The sequence below is a fragment of the Suncus etruscus genome, chromosome 11 (genome assembly GCF_024139225.1).
Source record: "Suncus etruscus isolate mSunEtr1 chromosome 11, mSunEtr1.pri.cur, whole genome shotgun sequence".
Lineage (NCBI taxonomy): Eukaryota > Metazoa > Chordata > Mammalia > Eulipotyphla > Soricidae > Suncus > Suncus etruscus.
The window spans coordinates 99,880,795-99,900,591 of record NC_064858.1 but is presented as its reverse complement, the minus strand read 5'-3'; the positions used below and the strand labels follow the sequence as shown (position 1 = coordinate 99,900,591).

Sequence of the window (19,797 nt, the reverse complement as noted above, 5' to 3'; positions counted from 1 at the left end):
TTAGTGGAGGGAAATGGGCACCGGTGAAGGGAGTGGTCTTAGAACATTATATGCTTGAAACTCAGTCATGCGTAACTTGCAATTCACGGTGACTCAATTTAAAACATTATAAGGCAAAAAGTGTCCTCACCTAATTCTATCTATGATAGAATGACTTAGAATAAATAAGTCATTTATCATCAGATGTAAAAGATGGGCATTAGATTCTGCAGTAAAAAATAGAAGTATGTTAGATGAAAGTGATCAGAAATGACCTTTCTAAAGTTGTAACTGATGCTATTTAAAGACTCTATCGATCATAAACATGTACAAATACAGGCAAAGTCTCATTCAATATGACTTTAAACCATTTTACCTGGATCTTTCTATTTAATATCTGTAACAGTAAGAAGTTCCAATCTACAAAAAATAAATGAGTGTTATAGACTACAAATGACTGATTTTATGAAAAGATAAAAACACTAGCTTATTCAATCTCAAAGTATATACACTTATTCTATAAAATTTAAGAAAAAGTATGGCATTTAGGGAAACTAAAATGTTAGCGTTAAAAAGACAGTCTTGGGCCAGAGTGGTAACACAGCGGTAGGATGTTTGCCTTGCATGCGACTGACCCAGGATGGACATGGTTTCAATCCCTGGCATCCCATATGGTCTCCCGAGCCTGCCAAGAGCGATTTCTGAGCACAGAGCCAGGAGTAACCCCTGAGCACTGCCTGGTGTGACCCAAAACTAAAAACAAACAAAAAAGATAGTCTTCAAAATTTAGTGTCCTTAAGATAAATTTCCCATTTACCATAAACAGGTAACAATTTACTTGGTCTTTACATTTTTTTTCCTATCCAAAGATCATGGTCTACAGAGTAACTGGTACACGAAAGGCATGACAAAACCTGACTCAAAAAAAGTTTCCTTCCTCCCTTACTCTTGAAAATAATTCACCACAACAATAAAGAGTTGGGGTTACTGTGGGGTTTTATATTATATTAAGCCATTCAAGATGCTAAAGACAATATAATAAAGTACAATTTTAATCATAGTTTCAATTAGCACAAACATAAGTACTGTTTCTTCACACCACTAATGAGTAGTAATAAAAAATGTAAAACTTCAACTTTATGAATGGGTTAATATGTTGTAAGTAGAGAAAAAGTAGACATTAGGCAAAACCACTCCAAAACTATTATTGAATTAAATCACCATTTTAAAAGTCTAATGCAAATAATACTGCACATAATATTTAGATAAAATCTCTAACACTTAAAAATATTCAAGATAAGGGGGCCAGGCAATAGCATAGTAGTAGGGCATTTGCCTTGCACTCGCCTAATCCAGGACAGACCTGGGTTCCTTCCCAGTCTTCCCACAGGGTTCCTGGAGCCAGGAGCAATTTCTGAGCGCAGAGTCTGGAGAAACCCCTGAGCCTCACCGGATGTGGCCCAAAGAAAGGGGGGCCAAAGGAATAGTACAGCTTTGCCTTGCAAACAAGCAGCTGACCTGGGTTTGATCCCCAGCATCCTACAGGATCTCCAGAGTCTGCCAAGGAGTGACTTCTGAGCACAGAGCCAGGAATAACTCCTGAGTGCTGCCAGGCAAACCCCAAAGCCCCCACAAATAAATAACATTCAAGGTCACTATAATTACCTTCATTTTACAGAACAGGAAACTTAGCTTCAAAATGATGAAATTATTCTCTGATTAATACAGAATATACAAAAAAAATCATGCCAAGCTCCCTTACTTATTTTTATTGAAACATCATTCACATAATTTATACCCAAAGCTACATCTATTGCTATATAAAAGTCTAGAAAAACATTTACTTCTTGTTGTACAGAAATACAACAAAAGATACTAAATAAACATGTATTCTTTCAATACATTCACGTTAAGTGGCATTTAGAGAGGAACAAAAGGGCCATAAAAATAAATGATACACAAAAAAATCAATGCGTTGAACAAAAGATGTCAAGTATACAAAAGAATGTATGTGTCTAATTTCAAATCTTTTTACTTTAAATCTATTGTAAGTCAAATCTATAGTAAGGTAAGAAGGTGATGAGCCATAATTGAGGATGTACAGAGCAGTAAATCTGGGGATGATGAGACTATAATCTCTATTGATCAAGTGATGGTTACATAAGTATAAATATATGAATTCATTGATGAGGACACTTAAATGGGTCTCTTGTGTTACATGCAAACCTCACTGTCAAAGTGCATGAAAAATTAGCATGGTATTAGATTCTATGGATATCAAATAAAAATGCCCTGTCTACTAAGGAAAATCTTAAAGAAACAAATTTTCATTGAGCAAATGTAGAACCTGAAGCTCAGCAATGACTTGCTTGGGGTTTAATTGCCCTGTCCTCTTATTCTAAGATTTAGTTCAGCTATCAAATTTCCCAAGTTCTAGTTTTCTGCACAAGAACTTTCAATTTTCAAGTATTATATACATATGTATGTGAATATATACATAATAATGGTCTAAATGCACCATACCTATATTTCCAAACAATTATCTTATTTCTCAGTAAGAGCTAATGCTATAGAAATAAAGATAATTTTAGTAAACAGGACTAGATTTAGAAGGCAAAGATGGAGGAGCCAAAGCAATAGTACAGTTCCCCACATGGTCCACCTGGATAACAACTGGAGTGATCCCTGAGTACAGAGCCAAGAGTTAAGCCTAGAGCACTATTGGTTACTGTCTAAAAACAGATAAACAAAAAGAAAACAAAGACCTGGAACCATGCTTTGCATGTTGGAGACCTAGGTTTGATCCTAGGCAATGTATTCTCCAGAAGCAAAGCTGAAATCAATCCCTAAATTGCTAGAAGTGACCCAAATACTCCACAGAATTTCAGGTACTAAAGGCATATAGTGCAGGAGTAATGGCACTTGCCTAGCACACAGTCAATTCTTTTTCAATCCTTGGCCTAAGCACCACAAGAAGCAACCCCTATACCAAAAGATCCTGGAATAGTACCTGAACACAATGAGATGTAGCCTTTCAAAACCCAAAATATCTTTTTTAAATAGTTCAGTCATACATCAATTTGGAATTTAAGGCATCCCTGAAGAAAAACTATACAGTGACTTTTATTCAATTATGGACTTCAACAGTGTCATCTGGTAAGGAATTTAAGTGCCTCAAAACATTTGAAAACCAACAGAAACGTGCCATCTTACTGTAATAAAATTGTTTTCTTATCTTCCCCCATCTCTGTGTGACAAGCATGTATGGACACTCACCCTGAACCTATATTACAGATCCTGGTTTGGGAAGAGGAGAATGAAAGTTTCTACAACAGAAGTTCCTAGAACATAAGACCTTAGTAGACCCAAATCTACCACCCTCTTTTCATGGAAAAGAAAAAAATTATCATGGTGTCCTGAAAATTTACCTCCTTAAGTGAACGAAGAGGTAAAATCCCACAATTGCACCGAAGGTTACTCCATACCCTCTGGATCATTCCTGAGCTTCCCAGGCAGAAAAATTTACTTCACCTACTTTGGGAAACACAGCTCTAGAATTATGCTGGATCAGAATGGGGCCATAAAAATAACATTAAGCTCTTTTTTTGTTGTTTTTAAGGCACATCTGATGATGCTCAGAACTTATTCCAGGCTCTGCACTCAGGAATTACCCCTGGAGGTGTTTGGGGGACCATATGGGATGCTAGTTAGTAGGAGCTGGAGAGATAGCACCACAATAGGGCGTTTGTCTTGTGGCCAACCCAGACGGACCCCAGTTTGATTCCCAGCATTCCATATGGTCCCCCGAGTCTGGGTTGGCTATGTGCCAGGTAAGTGTCCTACTCACTGAACTATCTCTCTGGCACTGAAAATACCCTAAGTTTTAAAATCAAAGCTTAAATGCTAAGCTTAGCTGCACAACTATAAGCTATAAGATCATTCAAACTATGTTATAGGACATTTATTCATTCAAGTAAATAATGGGAAAAATTTGACCAACTTTGTGTAATAATTGTGACGAAGAAGGCTGAAGAGATTTCAATGCTTTGCATAACTCGAGGTCCAGATTTGATCCCCAGCACTACTGCATGGCAGACGCTACAGGGAGCAATTCGCTCCATAAGGGCCAGGCGTACACTCCAAGCCCCAAATTCAAATATTAAAATAAGATTATGAACAGTATTTTTGGATATGCCAAAGTCATTAAGTGGCTTGTCATATCTTTCCTGGTCACACTACTTTCCTGTAGTTATAGATGTCCTTGCAATTTTTGAATCATAAGACATCAAAAACTAAGATCCTCCTCGGAGCTTTCCTTGTTTCCTATCCCTTTCAAGAAGCCCTTTCTCCACAGAACTGCTCCCTCACATACAGGCTCACTCCAGCTCCTCAAGAATTTAAATCTAGGGGAGGGAGCAATGGCAAAGCAGTAGGGTGTTTGCCTTGCATGTAGCTGATCCAGGACGAACGTGGTTCGAATCCTGATATCCCATATGGTCCCCCATGCCTGCAAAGAACAATTTCTGAGCTCAGAGCCAGGAGTAACCCGAGTACCACCGGGTATGGCCCAAAAACCGAAAAAAAAAAAAAAAAAACCCATATATATATAATTTATATATATATATAAATTAGTTATACTATATGTAGGAGCTGATATCTATAATATTAGAAGAGTTTATTTTACAATGCTAAGATAGTGGATATATGCTTTATCAAATTATTATAAACAACACAGTTGCAGTATGTATTAGATTGATAGTGATATTTGTTAATTCTGATGTATGGAAAGGTAAAATAAAAGTCCAAATTAATGTTTCTAAATAAAACAATTTATTCTTTAATTGTTAATTGTTTGATTTATTCTTTAACAGTTTGAACAAAGACCAAACGATAGCTTTGCATCATATATGCAAAAATTAAAGACCCTAGTATGATGTCTTAAAAGAGACTGGGGTTAATCTTAATTGTCACTTAGTTCATTTCATCTGAATAAAAAGGACCTGATTATAACTATTTCCCATTAAAGGAGTTATGCTATGTTACGCTGGGGTTTTCTGTATATTCAGGTCTTAGGCTCTAGCTAGTCTGAGTGGTAATCAGCAGTCTTAACACTTCTAATTAGTTGTTATGATATCCTCCCTAAACTTCAGTTTTCTCATTCTAAAAATATGGATAAATAACTACTTGCCTCATGAGGTGACTTAAGAATTAAAGGCTCTTGTGAGGATTTGTTTGTTGAGTTCTTATTTTTATTTTTGGAGTTGGACTTTCTGTTTAAAGGTGAGCTACAAGGCAAATTAGAATTAGCCACAGTTTACATCTGAGAGTTCACTGTGCTTTTCTGGTATTATATTTGTATATGAAAACAAGAAAGATGCAATCTGGTTTTAAAAAGAAGTCTAGGCCGGCGAGGTGGCGCTAGAGGTAAGGTGTCTGCCTTGCAAGCACTAGCCAAGGAAAGACCACAGTTTGATCCCCCGACGTCCCATATGGTCCCCCAAGCCAGGGGCAATTTCTGAGCGCTTAGCCAGGAGTAACCCCTGAGCATCAAACGGGTGTGGCCCAAAAAACCAAAAAAAAAAAAAAATGTATTATCTATTAAAAAGAAGTCTAGACTATTTTTTTTTACCCGTTACCAGTTTTTGTTCCCATGTGTTAAATATCATGTTTTGTATTTTGAGTAACAAATAACATTTTAGCATTGTTTTATCTGAAGCACTTGTACAGTCTACAAAATATACTTTGATAAATGGGTTGTTAAATCAAATAAGAAGAGTATACGCATTTGACTCCGTCAAATTTTATCTGCCCCTGAGAATTTGCGTTACATCTTTCTCCATAGCAAGTTTCTTCTCTGTACCTCAATTTCCACTTAGATCTAAACATATCTATATGTTTAGATAATTAATTAGCCATAGAACCAGAGATTTTTAGCAGTGCTCACTCCCATCCCATCTCTTTCATTTTATGTGCAGTAAGTATTACAGAGTTGTTAGGGAGATTTGGAGGGAATACCTTGTCATTTAATTTATTACTTTAAAAGTTGAGAAAAAGGTCATTTATCTTCGAATCTATACTAACCTTTAAAACGGATACTGTGTTTTGGAAAGTTCACCACAGATGAATGATGGGTCCTGATCTGAATTCATATGTGTTTATTTCTTGGGTGCTGAGACACTGATTATCATTGGAGAGCCTCATTTATATATATATGTTTATATATATATATATATATATATTAATGTTTCTGATAAGAATTGAGATAATGAGGGGCCTTGTATGCGTTCTACCCAGGTTTGATCCCCAGCAATCCCTACGGTCCCCTGAGCACTTACAGAAGTGATTCTTAAGTACAGAGCCACAAGTAACACCGCTGGATGTGGTGGCTCAATCTCCCCACCCCCAAAAGGGGAAGTATTGAGATAATGAAAACAAAAGTATTACCTTGATTAAGCATGTCAAAATATTACGATTTCTGATTATTGGTAATTATAATGAAACTAGTTGTTTCTTCAGTTACCGCTCCTTTATTCCTTCCTTCATTTTCCTTTGTGCTACTGCTGCATTTCAAGTGTCTTACTTTTATTAAATATCTGATTTAATGGATTTTGGGGGTAATTTTAGAAATGATTCTGCCCTGGCCATCCTAATAGGGCAGTTAATAGTTGAAGTCTCCAAATTTGTAGAGAAGGAAGTCTTCCTGAATTTAATTCTCTCTTCATTAAGGATTAAAAGCAATAACTATTTTTTAACTTCTCATTTTTTGGTAATTGTGTATTCTTTCTCTTGATCATTGTTAAATGTTCAACAGTTTTGTGAACATCATGCCCGATTATTTTCCTACAAAGGAAATACACTTGTAATTTATATTTAGAACATTGAGAAAGCCAGTGCAGTACTTTGAAACTATTGTACACTATTCATTGTGTGTGTAATCTGTCTGAATAGTATTGACTTGTTTTTCTCCCTCAAATATGTAAGATCTCTTGGGTACTGGGTCTTTGGAAACATAATCTAATGGGGGAAAGTAGAATAGTACTAAACGGCATTAGAAAAATAAGAAAGTGAACCACACAGTATTGGTTTTAGAAAATGATTGTTGTGCATTGAAAGGTAAGGCATTTCTCGTACTGTTATCATTATAAAATTTAGTTATTGATACTTTGCGTTTGGGCAGTTAGCTAATTGTCTGATCTTATACTATTCTCTTAAAAAGCTGCTCCCATATTTGTTGGCATCAAAATGACAATATTAACCATAAACATTAATACTATCACAAATAAGTGACCTAAACAATAATTAAATTAAAAAATTAAATATAACTGTCATTTTTAATAAATCTGTCAATAAAAATACAAAAAACAAGAAAATATTTTTAACATTTATTTTTAACATTTTTTTAAAAACTATACTATACAGCTTCTAATTTTAACTATAAATTAAATGTGAAGCTTAATGTCATTATCAAGCACAAATTTTATCATTAGTTATATTTGAGAAAAATGATCAGAAGCAGGAAAGAGATATATAGCCCAATGGGTCAAGTACCTTCTCTGCATGCAGGAGGCCAAGGTTTAACCCTTATTGAGTGGGAGTAGCCAGAAGCACCACTGGTGTGGACCCCCAAACTAAAAAGAAACATTTTGATCAAATACTCCTCGTAGATTGACACCTGGATTTAGGGTGCTTGCCTTGCATTATGAGTACCTGAGTTTTATCCCTAGTGCCACAATAATGAAATTCACTTCTCTATGGTCAGAAGGGGACATCAAGAACTAGAGATTACTCTATCATTCTCCAAATCCAGCATATTCTCTCAGACTTTCTATATTTCGAGGGTGATCCTTTAAGCCCTCCCATTTTGTTAACTCCAAATCACCTACCATGATTCAGTTCAAATAACACCTCCTAAAACCAATTCATGAACAAGAGAGAGAGCAAGATTTAGGGCTTGCCTTACCTGTAATTTGCTCAGTATCAAATACTATCATCCAGCAATTCCAAAATTGATTCAGAGCAGAGACCCAGAAGCACCACAGGATGTGATCTATCACCTCCCCCCACAAAACAAACTAAAACCAATTCATTAACTGTCTCAAACAAGGTTTCTACTAGACAGCCATAAACACCAACCTTGAATAGTATTTAGATGGCATATATTATTAATTGAACTGCAATGGAAGCCTGATTAAATGACATTTTTAATTTCTAAGAAAAACCTCTCTAAAATTGCAAAACTAAACACTCTTAAAAGGTTTTGTTCTGTGCAAATCAAAAACTTTTCAGTTTTACCTTCTCTTCATTTGCCTGACTTGTGAAACAATGTCTCTTAAAGAAAAATAATCCTTCTTCTCCATAGTTCTCTATAAAATTTCAAGTATTTTCAGCAGGTGAAAGATATGGATATTTCATCATCTTTCTCTCTTTAAGATTACTCCTATTTATGCAGCATGCACTGAATTAAATTGCTTGTGAAACTTCTTGCTATCCACAAACATGCAAAGCTAGACCCCCCATCCTCAGAGCCTTTTACAGCTTCTGCCCACAAAAATCACCCACCCAAAATTCTGTATAACTTTCAGATTTCCTTCTTCTTTCGGGGGCTTGGGGTAGCATTTGGACCGTATCTCAAGATTGTGTTCAGTGCTCAGAGATCATTCCTAATGGTGCATGAGGGTCCATATGTGGTGCTGAGGATGTAACCAAGTGGCAGATGCATGAAAGGCAAGCATCCTACCCTGGCCAAACTCATCAACTTCCCTCCTCTTCATATCCCCTTTATTTTCTTCACAGCAATTATAATTATCTGTAATTCTGCTAACTTTTTTTTTACTTCCTGACTACCTCTAGGGCCACAACAGAATTGAAAATATTCAGAATACTAAAATCCAACCAATAGAACCTAAATTTTATAGTACGTCTCCCCCAAAATTTATTGTGAAACTACAGATATGATGGATCTTGTCCCTGCAAAGGAAAGTCCTGACCTTTAAAAACACACTGGAGGAGACAGTGGATTGGGCGGTTTGCCTTGCACGAGGCCAACCCAAATTCAATCCTCGGAATCCTATATGGTTCCCCCAGCAATGCCAGAGTGCAGAGCTGGGAGTAACCCTGGAGAAAAAGTGTACACTGGAGGAAAACAGAGATAGACTGCCAACTTGGTTCAATCCTTAGAACCACTCACAGTGCCTCAAATATTGCCAGAAGTGATCCCTGAGTACAGATCGAGAAGCAAGCCCTGATCACAGCTAGGAATGGTCCAAAATAATAAAAAATAAGAAAAGACATAATTTTAAGCTGGGCATCATGATCTTAAAATTAAGAGATATGGGGCCTGAGAGATAGCATGGAGATAGCATTTGCCTTGTGTGCAGAAGGTCGGTGATTCAAATCCCAGCATCCCATATGGTCCCTGAGCTTGCCAGGAGCGATTTCTGAGCATGGAGCCAGGAATGACCCCTGAGCGCTGCCAGGTGTGACCCAAAAAACAAAGAAAATAAATTAAGAGATAACCGGATTTTAAAACTATGCTTTGAACATTTCAAAAGCAGTCATAGGTTGAATGCCCATATTTACTGGCCCACTATTGTTTTATACCTATGGAACTATTTTAAGATGTGTGACTCAAACACATATAGCACAAAAAAGTGTATGAATGTGTTAAGATTTTAATATTTTGAAAATATTTGAAATATTTGAAAACTGCTATTGCTGCAGATTTTTCTATAGAAATCAAACAGCATGCCTATGAAGACTAGTTTTCATTAGTTTATATAGATCAGAAAGGCTGTCCTTCTCGTTACTAATCTAAGGCCAGAATGATCATTTACAAAAATGAAAGCACATTCTTAATCACTACTAAATTAACCCTTCAGGTGCATTTGCTCAGAACATGATCACAGAAAATCATCTTACAAAAATTTTGCAAAAACACAAAGGAGACCTCTTACACTAGCAGTCTAATGGGCAAAAGGGGGAAAGGAGACCTCTTACACTAGCAGTCCAAGGGGCAGAAGGGGGAGGTATATGGGCTTCATGCTGGGAACAGGGGTGGAACAGGTAAGGAGGACAGCACTGGTGGTGAGAATGGCCCTAATTCTTTGTCACTATGTACTTTTAAATATTACTGTGAAAGACTTGTAATTCACTTTGATCACAATAAAAATTATTTTTAGAAAGTTTTTGTAAAAAAGTAGCATTGAGTGGATTGGAGAGTCCAGTGGGCCCCTGCATGGAGTCAGTGGGTTCAGATTTCCCAAGGCTCCTGAACCATGCCGTGAGTAATCCTTGAGCCCAGAGTCAGAAGAAAACCCTGCGCTGAGCACTGTGTGGTGTGCCATCCTTTCTTAAAACAAAAAAGTAGCACTGGTATAATACATCATTACTATCTATTCGCATAATTACTGCTGTTAAAGTTTGGTATTCGTTGATGTTTTTCATTTCTTAAATATTAACAAAGTCAAACTTGAAATAAAAATTTCCAATTACTTTTCAAGCTTCTTTATTATGTGAGCAGCTGAAAACAAAATTTTCTCTTCCACCTATTAAATTTAATAAATCAGGATTTTCCCTACAGATAATACTAAATGAGGATATGATATTGAGCCAGTTATAAAACCATTGAGCCAGGATAAATCTACCTTCTTGAGGCAAGAGAGAAAACAGTGTGTAAAGCATTTGCCTTGCCCTCAGTCAACCGGGTCCAATAATCACCAGCACCAGATATGGTCTCCAAAGGCCCATGAAGGGTGATCTTTTAGCACCGAGTGAGGAGTAAGCGTAAGCACCACCATGTGTGGACCCCAAAATCAAAATTTAATAACTAAGAATCAAGATCTCATTTCTTATTTTGGTTTAGGCCAAAATGGTGGTCAGGAATTACTTCCAGTTCCTTGTCAGGCATCACTCTTGTTGGTGCTCCCGTGACCATATGGGATTCTGGGGATTAAACCTGCCTGGAAGCAACCTATTGGCTGTACTATCTCTCCAGCCCTCATTTACTAATTTTCATACTAATTAGATTACTTGCTCTAATTTCGTTAATATTTAACTATTCCTAAGTTAACATCAAAATGACACCCTATGAAACTGAGATGCTATATGGCAGATTGGCGCATATATTTTATTTATTCATTTAAAATCTTTAATTTTAGGGGCTGGGGTGATAGCACAGCGGGTAGGGTGTTTGCCTTATACATGGCTGACACGGAGCGGAACCGGGTTCAATCCCTGACATCCCCTATGGTCCCCAGAGCCTGCTAGGAGTGATTTCTGAGCTCAGAGCCAGGAGTAACCCCTGGGCACCACCAGCTGTGACCCACTCAAAAAAAAACAAACATAAATTTTTAAATTTTAGTTACCATAATTTTTACAACTTTATAATACTGCCAATAACAGGGTTTTATAAATACAAAATTTCAGCACCCCTCCCCCAAAATGTTTATGCTTAGTTAAAATAAGGTAAAAGAGATCATGGCATGGCAAATTTATTAAAGGTTATTAACAATCTGTGAGTGACCTTATACAAATAGAAAAATTAAACACAAAAATCTGCATAAAGTAAAAACATAATTTACAATGTAAAAAATAATAAAAAACATATTCCTGCCAAATGAGACCAAACCAAATGTTCCTCTCCCAAAAAACAATGTATTACATAATCAGTCATTATACTTTGTACAGATGCTGATATAAAATGGAGTTATGCTCCTACACCAAGTATATAAAAAGAAAACGGCATATCAAAGTCTGAAAAATGCATTTTTTTAAAGTTTACCATTAAATAAACTGCCAGAGCACATCATTTCTCTAAGTATGCACTCTTTGCCACTTTTATTTAAAAAAAAAAAAAAAAAAACACTTAAGGGACCAGAGCAATAGTACACTGGTAAGGTACTTGCCTTTTATACAACCAACCTGGGCCAATTTCCAGCATCCCATATGGTCCCCCCCAAGCACTGCCAGGAGTGATTCCTGAAGGCAAAAGTAACCCCTGAGTATCCCCAGGTGTGTCCCCATAACAAGAATAAGAAAAATGTTTAGATATAGTAAAAATAGAAAAAGATAACGCGTGGGGATGGTGTGATAGAAACAGGGTAGGGCGCTTGCCTCACAGGCTGCAGACCTGGGTTTGATCCTTGGAACCCATAGGTCTTACCACTCGGCATGCCCCCCAAACAAAAATCATCTTTTCAGAGCTACAGAAAAAGTAAAGGATTAAGATACGTAATTGCACATGAGCCATCCAGATTTGATTCTCAAACACCACACAGGGTCCCTGAGTACTTCTGGGGTTAAAAACAACAGCAGAAACAAAAACAAATGGTGCACAAACTCTCAATTGATCTCATGAGGTAAGGACTAGATGCTTCTCGAATTGAGATTTCTTAGATTTTAAAGTGGCAAAAGGCATATACACATATATACCACATGATACATAAATTTCTTTAGAGTGGTCTAGGTGCCCCTTTAATTAATGCTTCTCTGTATCAAAATGTTGAAAAATTACGCAAAATCAAAATCAAAGATAATGAATAGGCTACTAATTGCAGTTGCAAATTTGCCACCACACTTGCTTAATTAAAAATTACTGCTTCGGGGGCTGGAGCTGTGGCACAGCAGTAGGGTGTTTGACTTGCACTTGACTGACCTAGGACGGACCATGTGCTTGATCCCAGTGTCCCATATGGAAGCAAGGAGCGATTTCTGAGTGCAGTCAAGATAACTCCTGGGCATCACCGGGTCTGTCCCCCCCAAAAAATTACTTCTTTACCAGTAGGGTGTTTGCCTTGCACACAGTCAACCCAGGATGGACCTGAATTCAATCTCTGGCATCCCATATGATCCCTGAACCTGCCAGGAGCAAGTTCTGAGCTCAGAGCCAGGAGTAAACCCTGAGCGCCACTAGGTGTGGCCCAAAAACAAAAACACTACTGCTTTGGAAAACCAGAGAGAAAGTACAGGAGATAGGACACTTGCCTTGCATGAACCCTGGCATCCCATACTGTTCCTAAACATTACCAGGAGTGATTCCTGAGCACACATCCATGAGCACAGAGCCAGGAGTAATCACTGGGCACTGCTTAGGTAGGGTAGCCCAAAAACAAATAAATAAAAAAACCCACATAAATATCAATCAATTTTCTCAGCTGGGGGTGTAGCTTACCAGTAGAGCCCTTGTCCTTTGTGTGTGAAGCTCTGGAATTGATACTCAGTAAAAAACCTAAAATGGTCTTTATTTTTGGAATTTAAATTGTCCATGAAGGCACATTAAATCATTCACACATTTTTTATTGAAGAAAAATGGAGGGGTTGGAGAGACAGCATGGAGGTAGGGTGTTTGCCTTGCATGCAGAAGGATGGTGGTTAGAATCCACGGATCCCATCTGGTCCCCTGTGCGTGCCAGGAGTGATTTCTGAGCATAGAGCCAGGAGCAAACCCTGAGCGTTGCCCGGTGTGACCCAAAAACCAAAAAAAAAAAAGAAAAGAAAAGAAAAATGGAATCCAAACTAGAAAGCTACTTCGCACTAAGCCAGGCATTAGGAATAAAAAGAAATGAACTCTAACTTCAAAACATCCAAATTTAATAGCTACACAATGTTCTTAATCGACCAAAAAAAAAAAAAAAAATACAGCTAGCAAATACAGACTTAACTACTACCCAAAAAGACATTTATGACTAGCATCCTTCCCTCATCTGACACTCTCTACACACATTTCTCCAAGTTGATTAAGTTTCCCATTGATAATTAAGTTGCAAAACTGCAAGAAAGGATTGGGGAAGTGAATAAAAGATGCCTTTCTCCCGAACCCCTCTTTCATTCTATTGTTTCTGATCTGTGGAACGGGAAACAGAACACTTCGAAAGCACTGAGTGTCAAGTGACAATCCAGTTCTATTACTACATATTTACTGATAACGGACTAAGTGCTATACAGTCAAGAAAGCACTAAATAAATGTAAATACAAATAAGACAAAGTACTACCTTGCAGGTGCTCACAGTACAGTTGAGATTCTAATGGTTGGTGGAATGGATAGTAAATTACAACAGCGTGGCACATTCAATAACGGAAGTCTGGAGAATACAATTAGTGTGCTGAAGGATTCTGGGAGTCAGAAAAGGTTTCATTAAGAAAGAGTCCCCTGTAAAGCTGTGGACAGTGAGGCTTGCCAAACTTCAGAATACTAAAAATTAACCCACTGTACACAAGACACAGACTCTCCAAGGCAAATAAATGTCCAAAACAACTAGGATATCTAAAAATTTCAAGGCTCAGCATCCAAAACATGAGTGTCCCCCAAAATAATTTCCCCCTCGATAATTCACTTGCATTTCCATATTAGATTGAATTATGAAATGCTACATAAAATATCACAAAGCATTGTATTACCTCATAATAGTGCATACCTCCAAAGGATTTAATTCTGTATTTTAAGAACAAGTTGTCAGATAAGGATGATCAGGAACCTTTTCCCAGATCATTCCCAACTGTATAGACAAAATAATGATCAAATCATATCAGCGTAATCTATTAGTGCTTTAAAAAATTTTTAAAGATGGTTCCCTAAGAAACAGGTCAGGGGGCTGAATACATGCTTTGCTTTCAGGAGGCTCAGGCTCAATCCTCAGTACCACAAAGTCTCTGTAAACTGCTGAGCGGCCCCTGCGCACGAATATGTGCAGCCTTCTGCTCTTAAAACAATTTTTACAATGCCAAACAAAAATTAAAATAATAACAGGTGGCAGAGATGTAACTTAGTGGCAGAGTATTTGCCTTGCATGTGAGGCCCAGGGTTCACACACCCCCAATACCACACACACACACACACACTCTCTCTCTCTCTCTCTCTCTCTCTCTCTCTCTCTCTCTCTCTCTCTCTCTCTCTCTCTCTCAGAAAAATACAGAAAGATTAATTTGAAGCATTCAATGAAAAGGGTTAATATACTAAAATCCTAAAATATTTCCAATCTATTTTGAAAGGCTCGCTTTCTGTATGAGCAATTTTAGTGTCCATAGGCCTTGCCATAATATCTATAAAATAAGCAATGAAATTCAATTCCTTATGACACAGAAAGAGTTCATCCTCATTAAGGAAGTCACCTGTGTCATCAACCAGGACTCCTACCACAGCACTAGAAGCCATATTGTGAACAATATTGTTCACTCGTAATTCTATTCAAACTGTTGCTACAGGGCAACTCAAACTAACTCTGACTCTCTGAAATTACTGTCCTACCCAATGCTTTGATTTCTTTTGCTCCTTTGTACACTAGAGGTTAATTCAAGTAACAAAATCTTTCCTTAAGACTGTATCACTATTTTCAGAAGTTGTTCTCAAATGCCTATTTTGAAAAGGCACAAGTAATCATGCTTTTTAAGTATTATAATAAACTTCCCACAATAAAAATTCTAAAAAATGTAGGTACAAGCAATACAACAACAAATAGGGCATTTGCCTTGTATGTGGCCAACTCGGGTTCAATCCCCCACATACCATATGGTCCCCAAGCCTGCCAGGAGTTATTTCCAAGCACAGAGCCAACCAGAAGTAACCCCTGAACACCATAGGGTGTGGCCCAAAAACCAAAAAGATCTAAAAAAAAATTTCTAAAAATACTATTAACAGTGACTTTCAAGAAAAAAAAACCCAAACTGAATTCTTTTCAATTTTGTATCTATTAATGTGACTTTTCATCTCATACATACAAGCAGCATACCTTTCTTTTACTGGAAAATATTATGAGGCAAAATTGTCACTAAACAGGGAGAAACTATTATTTCTCACAAACTGAAAAGGTCTGATGTTCTTCTGAAATATACAAGTGTTTCTAGTATCAGTATTTATTGAATAAATATAAAAAAATAAAAGCACTTCTAATAAAACCTATCCTTAAGTCTGAAATATTTTCTTTTGAACAAGAGAATTTGAATTGTAAGTAAATGTAAAGTGTCTGGAGAAAAAACTAACAGTAAATCATACATCAGGAGTTACTAAGTGAAAATATAAGTAGTAATTAGTTCACTTGGAGAAATCTTAATGAAATTTTATGCTGAAGCTTCTCAAATAAAGAGAACATAAACCACCCATATACCTGCATTTTGACTTCCTATTTCTACCATTTAAATTTAGTTTAAAATGCAAAGATAAAAATTAAGGTTGTCTTTGTAGCTTGGTTAAAACTGCAGGCAATTCTCATTCTCCAAGAGCAATCTGATTAGGTTACAGCTACCTCTATAGAGTATACATAGAATAAAAAGAATTCTGCCAGCAAATTAAACTCACTTATTTTTATTGATGCAGCATTAGTAAGATTACAAAAGATGTGAAATGATTTCTCAGTTTTTTCTAAAAGACAATATATTCATGCAAGTGACCACATTTCAAGTCCTCAGAGGAAGAAGACAAAGCTATTATAAAGTCAAGGAGTCATATTTTTTACATGCTCTTTTCCTTTAGACTTATTTAAAAAAAAAAAAAAGAACATCAAGAGTAGTTCAAACATGCACAAAAGCTCACTAATGATCCTGATCCATCAAGTCCATCAATGAAGAAATCTGAACGCAGACATCTAACCACTTGAATGTAATCAATTAGCCATTTCAGCCCACTGATTCTTAATCAACTGTTTAAACTTGGACTATTCCTCTTCCGAAACTGCAAGACATGTGCTCAGAAATGTTTAGGAAATAGCCTGCCAAACACATCGAGTCTTCCCTTGTTCGACTGTCATATATTTTAAAAATCCTGCCCATCCCTCTCATACTTTATTTCCATGAAGCCGCCTCAAAAGGCAAATGAGAAGTTGTACTTTGATCCTCAAATTCTCAATATTCCTAACATCGACCGTGCAGGGCAGGAATTCTGTGTCCAACTTTTGATTCTAAAAATCTACAAACGGATGCTGTTCGCTCAGCATTTTCACTCGTTTTACATAAATAAATAAATAAATAAATAAATAAATAAATAAATAAATAAATCTAAGGGCTGAAATAGCAGTGTACTTTAGGGTGGGTGGGGAGAGGAATAAAACCTTCCAGGAAAAGTAAGAGGGATGCTCTGAAAGAGAGTTTGATTTCTGGGTGGCAAAAGTGAAAACACCCTCTAAGCAAGGTTCCCTTTGGAGGGTGGGATACCTATGTAAGAATTTGGGCGAGTGAAGGCAAGCAATCAAACTACTCGGGGTGCCTGGGATAAGCCCGAACTCCTAAACCCCTGGCAGACCAGACCAGAGCAGCTACCACTGGATGGAGCGAAAAAAGTACCCAAAGAGTTAACAGGATCCTAGTAGTGTGGGGGGGGGGGACCACGACGACAACAGACAGAGCCTCCACTCAAATAACTGTGTGCTTCTTCTCCACCCCACTCCACTCTAGTCTTGGGTTTGAAACTTTGAAGTCGGAGCCAAGCCAACCAAAGGCTTTGGGGGGGGGGGGGGTGTGATGGCAGCCGTGGCGGCGGCGGAAGGAAGTGGAGTCCCCGGGGCTCTGCCACTGCCACTGCAACAACTTCACAAAACAAAACAAAACAGATGCGACTCTCGGGTTCCTTCCCTATGCCGCGCTGGGACTCCCTTGGTGGTGGTGGTGGTGATGCTAGTAGGTGGCGAAAGCCTGGAGTCCTACCCCAGCACCGGGTGCAGAATAAGAGAAAGAGAGAGAGAGAAGAAGCAAACGCACCACCAACCAGCCTTCTCCTTAGTCCGGGCATCCCGGGGCGGCCTGGAGGGAGGGAGGTAAGTAGGTAGATAGGTAGGGTTCCCTGAGCCCGTTAGTTAGCCAAGAGAGTGCAACGCCACCACCCACCAAGGGACCCAAGCAAGTACCCACCCCTGAACATTAGCATCTGGCACTCACACACACACACACAGACACCCAGGAGTTTGCAAAGGATGTGGATGCATGTTGGGGAAGAGATGGGGGAAATGTCCATGTCCATGGCCATGCAGCGTGCAAGCATGCAGCATCCAGGAGCTGCTGGGTTGAGTTGGGTTGGGCTGAGCAGACGAGACCCCCCAGCAAGCAAGCAGCAACTGCACCCAACGGGGCCAGGCCTGGGCGGGCGGGCTGCTTGCTCGCTCGCTCGCTTGCTTGCTTGCTTGCTTGCACCAGCAGCTAGCATCGCTTTGCTGCAGCCCAGGAAGCAGAGGCTGGGACCAGGCCTCGAGCAGCTGCAGGGCTCAAGCTTGCTTGGGTCGGTTGATTTGTTTGTTTATTTATTTATTTCCTTGCATTTGGCTCCCTCCAGGCCGCCCTGGCCCTCCCCCCTCCCGCCCCCTCCCTCCCCGCCCTCCCCCGCCCTCCCTCCTCCCTCTCGCTCCGAGTGCAGACAAAAGCCCCGGGAAGCGGGGCGCCGCGACGCCCCCCGCCGAGCCCCGGCGCGCCCCGCCGGGCCCCCACACCTTCCCCTCGCCGCCCGGGGGCCCCGAACCCGCCGCCCCCGCCGCGCGCCCCGCCGCGCCGAGGGGCCCGCCGGGGCCCCCCAACTCACCGCATGAATTTTTTCTCGTCCCGCGGATCCAAGATGGCGACGCCGCCGCCGCGGAGGCTGCCGGGAGCGCGCCCTTCGCCCTTCGACCCCGCCCGTGACCCCGCGCGGCGCGACGCGACGCGACGCGACGCGACGCCCCAGAAGGCGGAAGGAGGAAGCGGATAGGGATGCGGACCGCGACGCGACGGGGACCGCGAGAGGGGGTCGGGGCTCTCCTCTTCCGAGGCGGGGGGGGGGGGATCGGGGAGTCGGGGGGCGCTCGGGGCGGGGTGGGGGGGGCGAAGGGTCGTGCTCGTTTGGTTTTTGGGTTTCCGCAGGGAGCCCCGCGAGCGATGCGGCCCGATGCGGAGCGATGCAGCCGGCCGGGGCTCTCTGCAGCCCCCGGACGGAGGGCAGGAGGGGAGGAAGGAAGGAAGGAAGTGCCCGGATGGACCTGGGGGACTTGGGCTCCTAGGCCTAGGGCGTTGCGGGAGGGATGCTCGCTCTCTGACTCTTGTCTCTCTGTCTCTCCTCTCTCCTTTCTCTCTCTCCTCTCTCCTCTATCTCTCTCCTTTATCTATCCTCTCCTCTCTCTTCTCTCTCTTTATATCTCCTCTCTATCTCTCTATCCTCTCTCTCCTCTCTCTCCTCTATCTCTCCTCTCTCTATCTCTCCTCTCTATCTCTCTCCTCTCCTCTCTCCTGTCTCTCCTCTCTCTCCTCTCTATCTCTCTCCTCTCTCCTCTATCTCTTTCCTCTCTATCTCTCTCCTCTCTCCTCTATCTCTTTCCTCTCTATCTCTCTCCTCTCCTCTATCTCTCTCGCCTCTCTCCTCTCTCTCTCTCTCTTCTCTATCTCCTCTCTATCTCTCCTATCTCTCTCCTCTCCTCTCTCCTCTCTATCTCTCCTCTCTCTCCTCTATCTCTCTCCTCTCTATCTCTCCTGTCTCCTCTATCTCCTCTCTCCTCTCTCTATCTCTCTCCTCTCCTCTCTATCTCTCTCTATTTCTCCTCTCTCCTCTATCTCCTCTCCTCTCTCTATCTCTCTCCTCTCTCTATCTCTCTCCTCTCTCCTCTATCTCCTCTCTCTCCTCTCCTCTCTCTATCTCTCTCCTCTCTCTATCTCCTCTCTCTTCTCTCTCCTCTCTATCTCCTCTCTCCTCGCTCTATTTCTCTCCTCTCTCTCCTCTATCTCTCTTCTCTCTATCTCTCTCCTCTCTCTATGTCTCTCTCCTCTCTATGTCTCTCCTCTCTTCTCTCTCTTCTCTCTCTCCTCTCTCCTCTCTCCTCTCTCCTCTCTCTTCTCTCTTCTCTCTCTCTCTCTCTCTCTCTCTCTCTCTCTCTCTC

General features: G+C 40.0%; 1 protein-coding gene across 1 annotated transcript in view; it reads right to left on the bottom strand.

The window, feature by feature from the left end:
* Positions 1 to 18,486, bottom strand: part of CNOT2 (CCR4-NOT transcription complex subunit 2) — a 112,109-nt gene extending 93,623 nt beyond the window's left edge. Inside the window, exon 1 of the mRNA XM_049782753.1 lies at positions 18,474 to 18,486. The gene's annotated coding sequence lies outside the window, so the exon portion shown is untranslated. The remainder of the gene's footprint in view (positions 1 to 18,473) is intronic.
* Between the last annotated feature and the right edge of the window lie 1,311 nt (positions 18,487 to 19,797).